We start from the raw sequence: 12,641 nt of genomic DNA on the forward strand, positions 1-12,641 counted from the left end.
GCGCGCGACTGGGCGCGCTGGGCTCTCTGCGCGCCCCCGCCTAACCTCGCGTATTATGTATATCGTGTAATTTTATTTTATTTTATATTTCCCTCCCTCCCTCTCTCCCTCCCTTCCTTCCTTCCTCCCTTTTGCATTCTTGCAGTAGTACGCCCAGTTGCTTCCTGGTAAGAGCTCGCTGGATGGGGGAGGGGCGGCGCAGGCAGCAGCGGAAACTCGGCGCTTCAGATAAGAGCGTGCCCTGCACAGCCGTCGGCGACAGTCTTTTTTGCACTGCAGCTGCCGGAGGTTTTAGGGCGACGAGAATGCCGCTGTGACAAGGCGAGTGGCGCGTCCCATCTTTTCCCCCCTCCCCTTTTCTCTCCCTTCCCCCACCTTTTCCCCCCCAGTGCTTGTTTTGGTTCTATTTGTTTATGCTTTTTCCCCCTCCCTTATAAAACAAAACAAAACAAAAACAAGGTTTGGGAGGGTCACCCTTTCCCGAATTACCCCCCTCCCAAAATGCCTTGGTCGACCCGTCCGAGATCTGATGGTTGCCTCTGAAAAAATGTTGAGAGGTAAGACGTCTTTCCTTGTTGTCGATCAAGACTGGCGGGGAAAGGCTGGGGTGAGGGGGAGGGGGAGAGCGAGCGAGCGAGCGAGCAATGCTTTAACTGTGCTTTAGATCCGGAGTCGCGTATAGCAGTCGCCTGGCTTCTTCTTCTTTTTTTTTTCTTCCCATGTCCCGGTTGGGAGAAACCGAGGAAGCGAGTTTGGAGGGCTGCCGGCGGTGGGACCTGGAGGTCCCCGCCACAGTTTTAAGGATTTCTTCTCGCGCCCCTCGCCGTGCTTAAAAAAAGAAAAGCAAAGAAAACGAAAGGCAGAAGGTCGCAGTTGCAGTTCTGCCTCCAGCCGACGTTTCCTCTCTTGCCGCGGGTACGCGGTCTCTGTGTGTGTGTGTGTAGGAGAGAGAGAGTGCTGCTGCTTTGCAGGGTCGTGCAGTTTTGCAATCTGCACACACACACACACACACACACACACACACACACACACACACACACACACGCCCAAAGGCTGAGGCTAAGCAGGTGTACGAAAAGGCCCCCTTCCCTCACTGACCTTTGTTTCGGGCTTATGTTACTCCTGAACTTGGCGTGCTGCGTGTCCCTTATTTTAGACCCAACGCCCGCTCCACTTGGCTGTCGGGGTAGGACACTTGACTTTGACAGGCCTCGAGTATCATAGCGCTCCATATTGCTGCCACCCCTCCGAGTCCGACGCCTTACCTCCCCGGGCAAAAATTAGAAGCGCGATTCCTCCCTAATTTTTTTTTCCTTGTTAGACGAGGAAATATATATATTTATATTATATTTATATATATATAAAGTGTGCTGTAAAGCGGGAGCCCATTTTTTTTGGGAAAGGCTGACACATTGCCTACCGCATTTAGATTAACATGTGACATGTTTAGTTGTACTTCCTTATATGGAGAACCCTATAATTTGGCATCCCGAGGGATTTGCCCAGGTTCACAAGTTCTGGAGAGCCTTAACTTATCTACGCAAAGGCTAAGGATTGTATTTTGATCGATTGGGGTGCAGATAAATGGTGTGGCTTTTAATAGAAAAGGACTTCATGTGTGGGAAAAAAAGATGAAAACGTGATATTTAGGATTTTTTTCTGGGAATGTTTAATGTGGTGCAGTGTATGGCAGAGTCTGCAAAGTAGATAACTGGCACAGTTAAGGTTAAAAAAAAGCCAGCTCACTCGCTGTTTACCCAGAGCTTCTGAATTCTCAAATGAGCTGTTAGAGGCATTTGGTTTTAGTTAACATGAACAAAACTCCCAAGGGAAAAAAGTTAGAGGGGTCCCCCTCCCCTTTGAATGCATCTGTTTAGCTGTAGTATTCCATTTGGATTGTATACAAACATGTAAGCCTTTTGCTCAAAAGGATAATTTGCAAATGTTTGTGGCTATGTATAGAAATATAAAGACTTACACCATCAGTTTGTATGTGTGAATATCTTTGATTATAGGGATGACTATACATTTGATAGATAAATAAATAAACATGTTGTATATTGAATGGTTATATTGCCTGGATGTGTGCTTCCAAGTATATAACTGCCAGCCCCAGATGGACGAAGAGGAGCTGTCAGAATTTTCAAAATCTAGGGAACCCTTTGAGGCACAGAAAAGTTGAGTGGCTAAGACTTGGAATATGTATTAAGAGAGAACAAGACAAAAGTGAACCTAATTAGTTAATGGTTGCTATGTAAAAGGTCCTATTTGGATTGATTGTTCAGGTGTATTGTTTATAGAGTTTTCAATGGCCTGGAAAGGAGTCTCTGCAATCGGATTGCAAAATGTGGCATTGGCCACCATGACTGATGAGGATTAGAGAAAAGCTCTAATGAGGGAGACTTAGCAAAGGTAGACAGAGGCTGCAGCTTCCAAAATGGGAAGTATGCTTGCTACTGCTATGTAGTATATTTTTAAAATAATGGAAAGTCGTTTGCAAATCAGATTTTGAAGCAGTGTAAAGCAGCAATCTCGTGTATTTATAGTAAGTCTAATTAAATTCAGTGGGTTCTTTTTGTAAAGATTAAGTAAATAAGTAATTATTTTTGCTATAGAGTGGGTAACAGTTCTTGAACTTTTATCATAAATGATGATTTGTTAGACCTGGTCAACATCCAGTAGATCTATCGGAGAAAGGCAAAATGTTTCAAATTTAGATAGCAAAAAGGTGGGGCATTTGTCAGTCATTAAGATAGGTCAAAAGTGGCAGCAAGAATCTGGGAGAAAGGAAGAAAAGATGAATGATAGATATATTATCAGCAGATAATAAAGTATTTAATTATCCAGTAGAATATATGCTATTTACTTTGTTGCACCAATCAAATATTAAGTGCTTCCGGGAAAATACCAGATTAAAAACCTAGTTCTTTATGAAATAAAATATAATAGGGTAACCTTGGCCTAGTCTAGACATCATACTGCAATTGCTATGTCATTGTCCCATAGCTAAGAGTGAGTCTGCCTTCTTTTTCTGTATCATTTTTGTTTCCCCTAAGCTTGTATGTTTTCTTTTGGTTCCTGGTTGTGGCTCCAATTGTGATTTATATATGTCATAGTATAATGATACCTGACTTGGAATAATTATATTCACTAACCACTGTTTATTGATAATTTGAAATTGTGTTTTGAAATTTAGAAAGAGAAATAAGAAACAGTTTTAGTTGTAACTAGTGTACAGCTTTTCAGAAAGCTGTCCTTTCTGCTTAGTCCAAACAGTGTGTGTGTGTGTGTGTGTGTGTGTGTGTGTGTGTGTGTGTGTATGTATGTATGTATGTATGTATGTATGTATGTGTCAACTGTGGATGTGTGTGGGGGAGGAAACTGTATTTGTACGAGTGAAGGTTCAGTGTTTCTTATATTAAAACATCTGAGGCTAAACATTGCTTCTTGATATACAGTAGGAAGTAAAGTAATTAAAAAGTTGACAAAATTTGGAGTGCAAGGTATTTAGGTTCAGGAATCCAAAGCAGATTTCAAAAATTAAAATTATACAAGATATGCAGAGATATGTTCCTAGGATCCATGGCTAAGTTATGGCAGAAAAGTGGTCTGACATTGTATATATGTTTGATCTGTGCACTATCTTGACTTTTCTAGTTGAGTATATTGAATTATGTTAGTCTTTGAAGCTTCTTTAGAACTATTGAACATCTTAATTACCTAGGAAAGGATAGATATAAAGGAGGAGGTTGGGAAAGCTCAAGTTCTTGATGTATTATAAATGTGGCAAACCATTATTACCTTAAAAGTTTTTTTTAATGTAGCAACTGTTTAAGCATTCATAGCTAACCAGTTCTTCTTGAATTGTTAAAGGTATAAAATATAGGGCCATGATGTGCTACCATGCAAAACTACAGTTCTAAGTTTGAGATCTTGGAAGATCTTGTATCATGAGCAGGTTGTTTGAAAAGGAATTCAGAAAGCTGTTAGGTAATCTTAAAGAGGCTATTTGTTGTTATTTACTTTTCATCACAACAAATTATATGATAAACCATCTTCTTTGGATCAATATGTTAAGGAACTAAAAATTATTTGCCCATGGCTACTTGGCTTGTGTCATCTTAAGATTTATAACTGGAGAAGTAACAGGTTCCCCGAATTCTGAGTAATATATTTGGCTTACCTGTTAAGTGCTGAAATTTTTATACATGTTGGAAAAGTATTTCTTGACCTTTATTTATGATCAGGATTCAAAATTCAATTAAAAAAATTCTAAAGCATAGTTCATATCTTTTTTGATATTAGGATTTTTTTTCATTTAAACATACCTTATAATAAAGTAGTTTTGAAAGATCCTATTTTTCCACTATTTGCTATTAAATGAAAGTGCAATGTGTGTGTGTGTGTGTGTGTGTGTTGCTACTTGTTAGTATTTTTAACATATAAGTGTTAAACACCCATTGATTAAAGTACATAGTTGGATATATACTTTTTTTGAAATATTTGTAGCACATATGGCTACTAAGTAACAAAAAATACTCAATTGCCAAAAGAAAATACTTTTCTTTTAAACTACAAAGCAAAAATTGTACTGTTGGTGTATCTGATGTGTGGCTGTGGATTTCTTTATGACATAGTCCTTAAAATGTTTTCCTTTTCATAGGAATTTAAAAATAAACATGCACATTTAACACAAATGTTAATGTCCTCACATTAAAGGTGGTTTTCATTATTTACAGTTCAATAAAATAACGTCATATTCACATAGAATAATAAGCCACAATTTAACTATGGTTTATTAAATAGATAATTATTAAATAACTGTTTATTAAACAGATATCTGAATCTTCACACCATAAATGTAATGATTCTCACATGATGTAAATAAACCACATCAAGGTTTGTGTGATGTTTGAACTCAGTCATTCTGTTCAATATGCTATTGATTGCAAACTATTTTTGATTTGGCCTAATCTATAAAAAGTTTATTTAATAACATTTTGAATAATATAATTTGGATAACATATGACAGGAAGGGTGGAATTGTTGCATTAGAAACACAAAGCTCTTTAATATCCCCTTAATTTGAAAGTGCTTAATGTTTCTTCAGTTCTACAAGATGAGTTGGGAGCAAATTAAAATTCCTTTATGAATATAGTAAATATCAGACAATTAGTATATGTGATTTAAAGTTTTTAACTGTTCACAGAAAGTGCAAACAATCACATGCTCACTCATTAGTTTTAGGATTTAGTAAACATCTTGTGAAACAGCATTAATTAATTACAGCCTGACTGAAAAGCAACTATTTTGAGTTGCTGAGAAATGTCACAGATTATGGATTGAAATTTGAGATTCTCAGAAGAGATGAACTATTGTACAGAAAACACTGCAAGGAGTTTTAAATAAAGCAAGCTGCACCACTTCCTTCTTGGGACTAAGAATTAGCAGGCATTCCCTAGGCTGCAAGTACAAACATACCTTTGGCTATCTGTTTTATGTACAACCTTTAGTTGCAAATTTTAATGGAGAGGTAATGGACAATGCAGGAGGTGGGGAAGCTCAGTAATTTGCAGGATGGGCCTTAACACCTCCTGGTGTTCACAACTCTGTGTTAGTGCCAGTTAGATGTGTTATTTAGTTGTCAATTACTGTCATTCTGAAAATCAGTAAGGAGAAGCACACGTAAGAATAGTAACAGATACAAGCTTTAAACTATTTTCTGTTAAAATATTTATTATTGCTAGAAATGCCATACTATGCATTATTCCTATGTATTTGTTACTGAAGATTAAAATATGACCTTTACAATAAAGAAAAAAATTATATAGCATTTTAAAGGTAAACAGTCATTTTACAAGACGAGCTTTTGTACTTCAGTCTGTTTTCTAGAGAACTACAATTGTTCTCTATGGTGTGTTAAAACTCTGCCATATTTTTTACAAAGAATATTGATAAATATTTAAGCTGATGTAGCCACATTTACTAAAAATAATTCTGTCCCTGTTTTTCCTGGGTTTGTTCTTTAACTGAAATACAGGAACTGGTTTCTGCCTACTTGGTGAAGTTAAAATAATTACTTTCTTAACGAGTAAATAATGTAACAAAATAAATACTGTTTCCTTGAAGGAACCCTAGTGATTTGGAATTTGACTGCCCTTTAAATGCTGAAGAAGTCATTAAGAATGTGCTCCATTAAAGCCTGGAACAATATTCCTCATTTATATCACTAGAGATTGCATGTGGAATTGCAGAACCCATGCAAACATATCTAACTGTCACATGCTGACCTAGCACAGCATTATAGAATAAGGAAAAAAAATCAGAACCCTTGCGATCATTATGTGCTGAGAAGACACACATTGAGTGTCACATGAGATCAAATAAAATCAAATCTTTATTATAGCCCAAGAACAGGATTATACATGAGTATTAGGTGTGAGCAGTTCTTTCTCATTCAAAAAAAGTAATATTTAGAACTGCAGTGCAATTTTTACTGTCACAATCATTGTCCAAATAGGCCTTTTTTTTTCTTACCTGGTTTTAGAGTGTCCACTGCTTGTTGTTCTATGTGTTCACTACAGATCTCATGGTGAATGCTTCCTAATAAATTTTTAGTCTTCACATATGTATGCTGGCAATTTGTGAATGTCTGCCAACACAGAGACATTGATAGATGTTGGCATATATGTGGATACTAATGTCATTCCTTTTGTATGTCCAAAAGTTAAAGGGTAATATTTCTTCTTTTTCAAGCATTCAGTTGTAATGAAATCATTTAATTCAATTGGAACCATGAACACTTCACCAAATTTTGAATTTCCACTATAAAATATCTATCATGCATAATAATTTAATAATATATAATAATGGATATAAATTGCCCCTTGACAGGTTCAAATCCTTTACTTGAAAAATGAAGTCAGTTTCAAGGATTGGAATGAAGCCGTAATATTTAAGCTTTTATGGATACGTTTGTAACTCTCCAGTTGTTGTCTTACCATGCTCAAAAGAATTTGCAGTAATATTCATAGGCTTTGTGTAACTGGGTTGATTCAAAAGCAATATGTGTTAAGTATGCACTTTCTGATTCTTAGGCCCTTCAAATTTGGATTGGTGCACAACCCTATTATGCAAACTTTTTTGAAATTATCTTAAACAGCTCTGGATTTCACAGATGGTGTGTGGATTGGATTTTCATCTATAAAGATTCTATATCCTAAGTTTATATTTTGGTGTATATTCTTAATATTTCTCTGATATGTTCAATGTTTTGACTAACAGCATGTACATTTATTTCTATTTGTCTTATAGTTTTCATAAGTGAACCAAATAAAAAGACTGGGCTGGTTTAAAGCATGTTAAAATGTATGCAAGCAGCAACAACAATAAATAAATTCTTCACAGGATTAACTTTAGCACACGGGTCTCTCAAGCTCCATTTTCATTGGCAAGGGCACTGCAGGCCGGTCCTTCATTGTTTTCAGGGTGGCCCCACGGCCATATCTAAGCACCCGGCGAACCGGATCTGCCCCTGGTCCCCAGGCCTTGAGTTTGACACCCCTGTTCCATATGCTCTGAAAGTATGGGGAGGTGTAGGAAATTCAGAAGCTGAGCACTGCAATAGAGAAGGTTTGCAATGTCATCATCCATGTCTTTTTATCATAGTAGTTCTCTCTCAAATGACGTATGTTGTTTGCGAATGTTTGAAGTTATGACGGCATGGGAAAAAGTGCTTTAGAACCTCCCAGAGTTGCCTTATCAATGAGAGGGTGGCATATGAATGTAATAAAATTAATGACTGCCGCAGTTATGACAATGACTATCATAGCCTTCTTTGTGTACTTTGCTCCCTTCCTCTCATCTTGGTTAATTGGATTTTAACTGAATTATAGTGTATGGTTTTATTTATTGTTTTAATGTTTATATAATGTTTTCATTACATAGCTTTAAGCCACCTAGAGTCGCCTTGGCAACATGGGCAATATAGAAGTTGATAATAAATAAACCCTCCTCAGCTATGGACTTCATCTGCTTTTAAAAAGCAGACAATTATGAATCCAGAAGAACCACCAAATCATGCATCAACTAATTCAGTGGAACTACAAGAAAAATTATTGGGATCAATGTTCCTGAATATTTACTCATTTGTGGAGAATTACCGGTTAAGTTTATTTTGCCCCTCCTATATCCAGACTGACTCCTGCACTGCCCAGGGATTTCCATAGACGAGAATGGCACTGTTCCGCTGAATGCCATCAATATATAGTAGTGCTTAAAAGTTTGTAAACCTTTTTGAATGTTCAATATTTCTGCATAAATATTGATATGGGATTGCCCCACTTTGCATTAGGTTAGAATATTAGGAAATGATTTGACTTCCATCCCTTTTTTGTATTAGTCCTTTTTATCTAGATTTGGTTAATTTTAACCTTTTAATTCTTAATGCTGAAGATTTTTAATGTTTTAATATTATCATTTTTATATTGTGTTTTAAATTGTAAGCTTCCCATAATCGCTTGACAGTGAGATGAGTAGTATATTAAATAAATAGATAAATAAATAAAATCTAAAACATCTGTTTTCTACACAAGTCTTAAACCCAAAAAGTATCCATATAAGCCAATGAGATATTATTATACTTGTTCATATTTATTGAGAAAAATAACATCTGTGCTACATTAGAAAAATGCTCTTTTCTGAGCTGTGGGTAAAAACATTTTGTTTTAGAATTTCAGACTTCATGTGCCAGAAGATAAATATACTTAAAGTATTGTTTGTTTAGCTTATTAAGGATAACAAAGTAATTAGTCACATGACAAGCATAGATCTGACAAAGTAATATCAACATTGGGAGTGTACTCCCATATTTTTTCTCTGAAAGATAAATACAATATTCTAAACATATCCTCAGTGTCTTCAGTAATCCTGGATTGAGCTGATCTTAAAAAGTTTGATGAGGATGTAATGCATTCTTGAATGTATTCTGCATTCATTTTGACTAGAAAAAAATAGATAAAATTATATATACGTTTATATAAAGTGCTTCAATCTTCAATTTATTTCTACAAAAAATTAATTTTCATATATTCAACAGAAAATACTGTGTAATTTCAGTGACACTGGCATAACAGAAATTAGCGTGAGACACTGAATAGTGTTTTAAATGTGCAAATGTATGTTTTATGTTTAATATCACATGATAAAACCAAATTAAATTATGAAGCCTTCAGAGAAGTTGCATTGTTTACTCATTATTTGTTAAATAATTCGATGCTAGCATTTTTTTTCCATAGGAGCTATCATTTAATATAAGCTACATGTAGCAGTAATGGTTGTATATGTGGTTTCATTGCAAATGAGTGTTTCATATAAGCTACAGGGAAATCATATTCTCATCAAACAAATTATTTTCTTCATTTATGACTATGGACCTTAGAAAGACAAGAATGCATATTGCTGGGCCTGCTCTTAATGGTTTTCTTGTCTTCACATTATTGCAGTTATTATGTCAACAGGCACTAAACTTTCCGCATTTGCTGTTTGTTAAGTACTCTAAAACTCAGGATAACCACTACACACAGATACTATCACTAGTCCAAGACATTGATGCAGTATTGATCACTGGAAAAGTCACATGGAAATAATTTAAAATCACTTCCAACCATATAGTAGCTGGGAAACATTGCATTTGTATACACAAGAAGTTCAGTTACCATAGCCAAACAGGCAGAGAGATTTTGGGCCATTTGTATCTTCCCAAAATTCAGTGCTGTGAAACTGAACAGCCAAGTTCAATTCTGTTTCAATCCATCAATAAATTGCGTTGTCATAGCTTATAAACAAAAAATTAATAAAAAATATTTTAAAAAACCTCTAGACTCTAGATCATTGGTGGCGAACCTTTTTGGCACTGAGTGCCGAAACAGGAGCACGTGTGTGCATACGCCAGAAACCAGAAAAGCAGCTCCCTGGGGTGTGGAAGTGCTGGAAACCAGAAGTGTCGCTTCCCGCCGTACATATGCCTGCCAGCCAGTTAGTCATCATGCATGCATGTGCATTAGAAACTGGAAGCCAGGTGGCCAGCATGCATGCTGGGAGCTGCTCTTCCAGTTTCAGAAGAGCAATGGGCGACAGATGGCGTGCCTAAAGTGATGGCTCTGCATGCCACTTTCAGCACACGTGCCATAGGTTCTCCATCATGGGTCTAGATACTTTACTATATAATAATAGTCATATACTAATATAATTAATAGATAACTATATTAATATAGGAATTTACAGATTATATATCACTAGCTCCAGAATCAATCTCAAGGGTCTTCTGCAAATTGTAAGGGATATGTCTGCATGATTGTGTGCGTGCATCCTTGCCTTAGGCGATAAGCTATTCCACCATAGGAAGGAGGCCTCTGTTGAGAACATCTGCCTTTGAGCTCGCTCTTGTCATATGTCCTGTTAAGTGAGAACCCTCAAGTGTTTTTTATTCAGTTAAGAAGGAAAGTTCATTAGAAAAACGTGGTATCTTAGGTAAGAATGCAGGAAATGTTGAACATGAAATCAATGGTCCCTTCCAAGATAATACTGTAATTGTTATGTGAGATTTCAAATAATACTATTTTTATGGTGTGTGTGTGTGGGGGGGGTTATCTGTGATTGTATCTTGCACTTGGCATTTGCTGACCTCTGCTTTAATATCTTTTGTTTGCTTTTATGAACTGCATATCTGGGCTTTTGAAATAGGCAGTCCCAGATCAAGAATGAGATCCATTCCTGAGTCTAGAAAGTCTAAATTCCTTAAGTTGAATTTGTATTTAATCAGAACAGCTTCTTTAACATCAATTAGCCAAATTCTTTTCTGTGCGTATCAAACACTTAACAAAAGCCTTCAAATGCACCACATTTGAAACAAAGTATGATGGTAAATAAACCACCCTGCCTATAATCTTAAAACACTTCCAATTCTTAGGTCCTTGTTTAGAACTTGAATTATTAAATTTCCATCAGTGCTAGACTGTGAATCTTAACTATAGATTACTTACAAATCATTACCACCACCATCAGCAGCAGCACCACCACCACCACCACCAGCACTGGTCATTATGTAAAAAATACAACTTACCTATATCTGAAAAGTCATGGGTACATAAAGTGGAAAAAGTTGTTAAAAATGAGAATGTGAAGATCTTGTGGGACTTTTGAATATAGACTGATCGTCATTTGGAACATGATATGTCAAATATCACAGTTGTCAAAAACTGAAGAGTACAATTTATTGATATCGCTGTACCAGGAGATGCCAGAGTTGAAGAAAACTGGAAAAAACCACAAAATATCGTGATCTGGCCATCAAAACTGTATGATTATGGTTGAAACATAACAGTGATACCCATTGTCATTGGGGCACTTGGTACCATGTCCCAGAATTTTACGAAAGACATCAAGAAATTGCAGCTTTCTGCAACAACACCAGGAGAACTACAAAAGTCTGCACTACTCGGAACATCATACATTTTAAGAAGATGCTTGGTTGATACCTACTATACTGGCAGCAACCTGTATCAACCCATCAGAGCGAGACAATGATATTTGTGATACATTTTTTAATGTTCAGCTGACTGAGTTTCATGTTTAATGAATAAAAGTTTACAATAATAATGGAAGGACTTGGTAGATGGATAAAAATGCCAAATCCAATCAAACATCTGGCTGACTGTGCGAATAACCATAATAATAATATCCATGAAAAGTCTGGATAAATAGACATTGCAATACCTGAGAGAACAGAATAGAAGCAAAAGAATTGGAAAAAATTACAAAATATAAAGACCTGAAAATTAAATAAGGCTCTGGCAAAAGAAAGTGAAAAATAGGCTCCTTGGGAGCACCGCCTGAACACCATCTCTGACAAAATCATTGTCAGTCAATTGCAAAAGGCAGCTTTACACTTAGCAGCTTACATCTTGTGACAATACTTTTAATATTATTAAACAACAACATCTGTCTATCCCAGATCCTTGAGAAGGACTCAATGCAGAGGTGTGGTATTCAGCAGGTTCTGACCCATTCTGTAGAACTGGTAGTGGAAATTTTGAGTAGTTTGGGGAACTGGCAAATACCACCTCTGACTGGAGATTTTACAGTATCCTTCCCCTGTCATGCCACAGAACTGGTAGTAAAAAAAATTGAATCCCACCACTGGCTCATTGAGTGGACAGAAAAGACATTTAGAGTCTAAATGTCTGGATGCCTATGCGGCAACTATAATTTAAGTAGTAATGAACCGATATAATAATAATAATAATAATAATAATAATAATAATAATAATAATAATAATAATAATAGAAACCTTTCTTAAATTTGTTTAGATAGAGAAAAGAAAAACAATTGTTATTAAAGTTTAGAACCAACACTCATGAAAACATTGAGCAGCTTCAGCTGTTTATTGGCAAGAGGAAAAAGAACAGTGTCCACCATTTATAGTAATAAGCTGTCTGTTTGTAAATACAATATGTGTAGTGTTCAAATCAGAGGTAATCCAGGGCTGTCTGCAGTTATCAGCTCATCTTTATTTCATCATGAAAAATAAATTATTCTGATTAATACAGATTGCACTTTTCTTAATGATGAAAGGAAGCTC

General features: G+C 36.1%; 1 protein-coding gene across 43 annotated transcripts in view; it reads left to right on the forward strand.

Moving 5' to 3' along the window:
* The first annotated feature begins 254 nt into the window (after positions 1 to 254).
* Positions 255 to 12,641, forward strand: part of MBNL1 (muscleblind like splicing regulator 1) — a 173,574-nt gene continuing 161,187 nt past the window's right edge. For 25 of the 43 annotated variants that reach the window (XM_087965158.1, XM_087965162.1, XM_087965175.1 and 22 more), the window contains exon 1: positions 255 to 557. The gene's annotated coding sequence lies outside the window, so the exon portion shown is untranslated. The remainder of the gene's footprint in view (positions 558 to 12,641) is intronic. The other 18 variants (XM_087965161.1, XM_087965163.1, XM_087965168.1 and 15 more) reach the window with 1 other exon arrangement.

This window comes from Notechis scutatus, chromosome 4 (genome assembly GCF_049901735.1).
Source record: "Notechis scutatus isolate UNSWTSFEM ecotype Mainland chromosome 4, rNotScu1.2, whole genome shotgun sequence".
In the NCBI taxonomy this organism is placed as follows: domain Eukaryota; kingdom Metazoa; phylum Chordata; class Lepidosauria; order Squamata; family Elapidae; genus Notechis; species Notechis scutatus.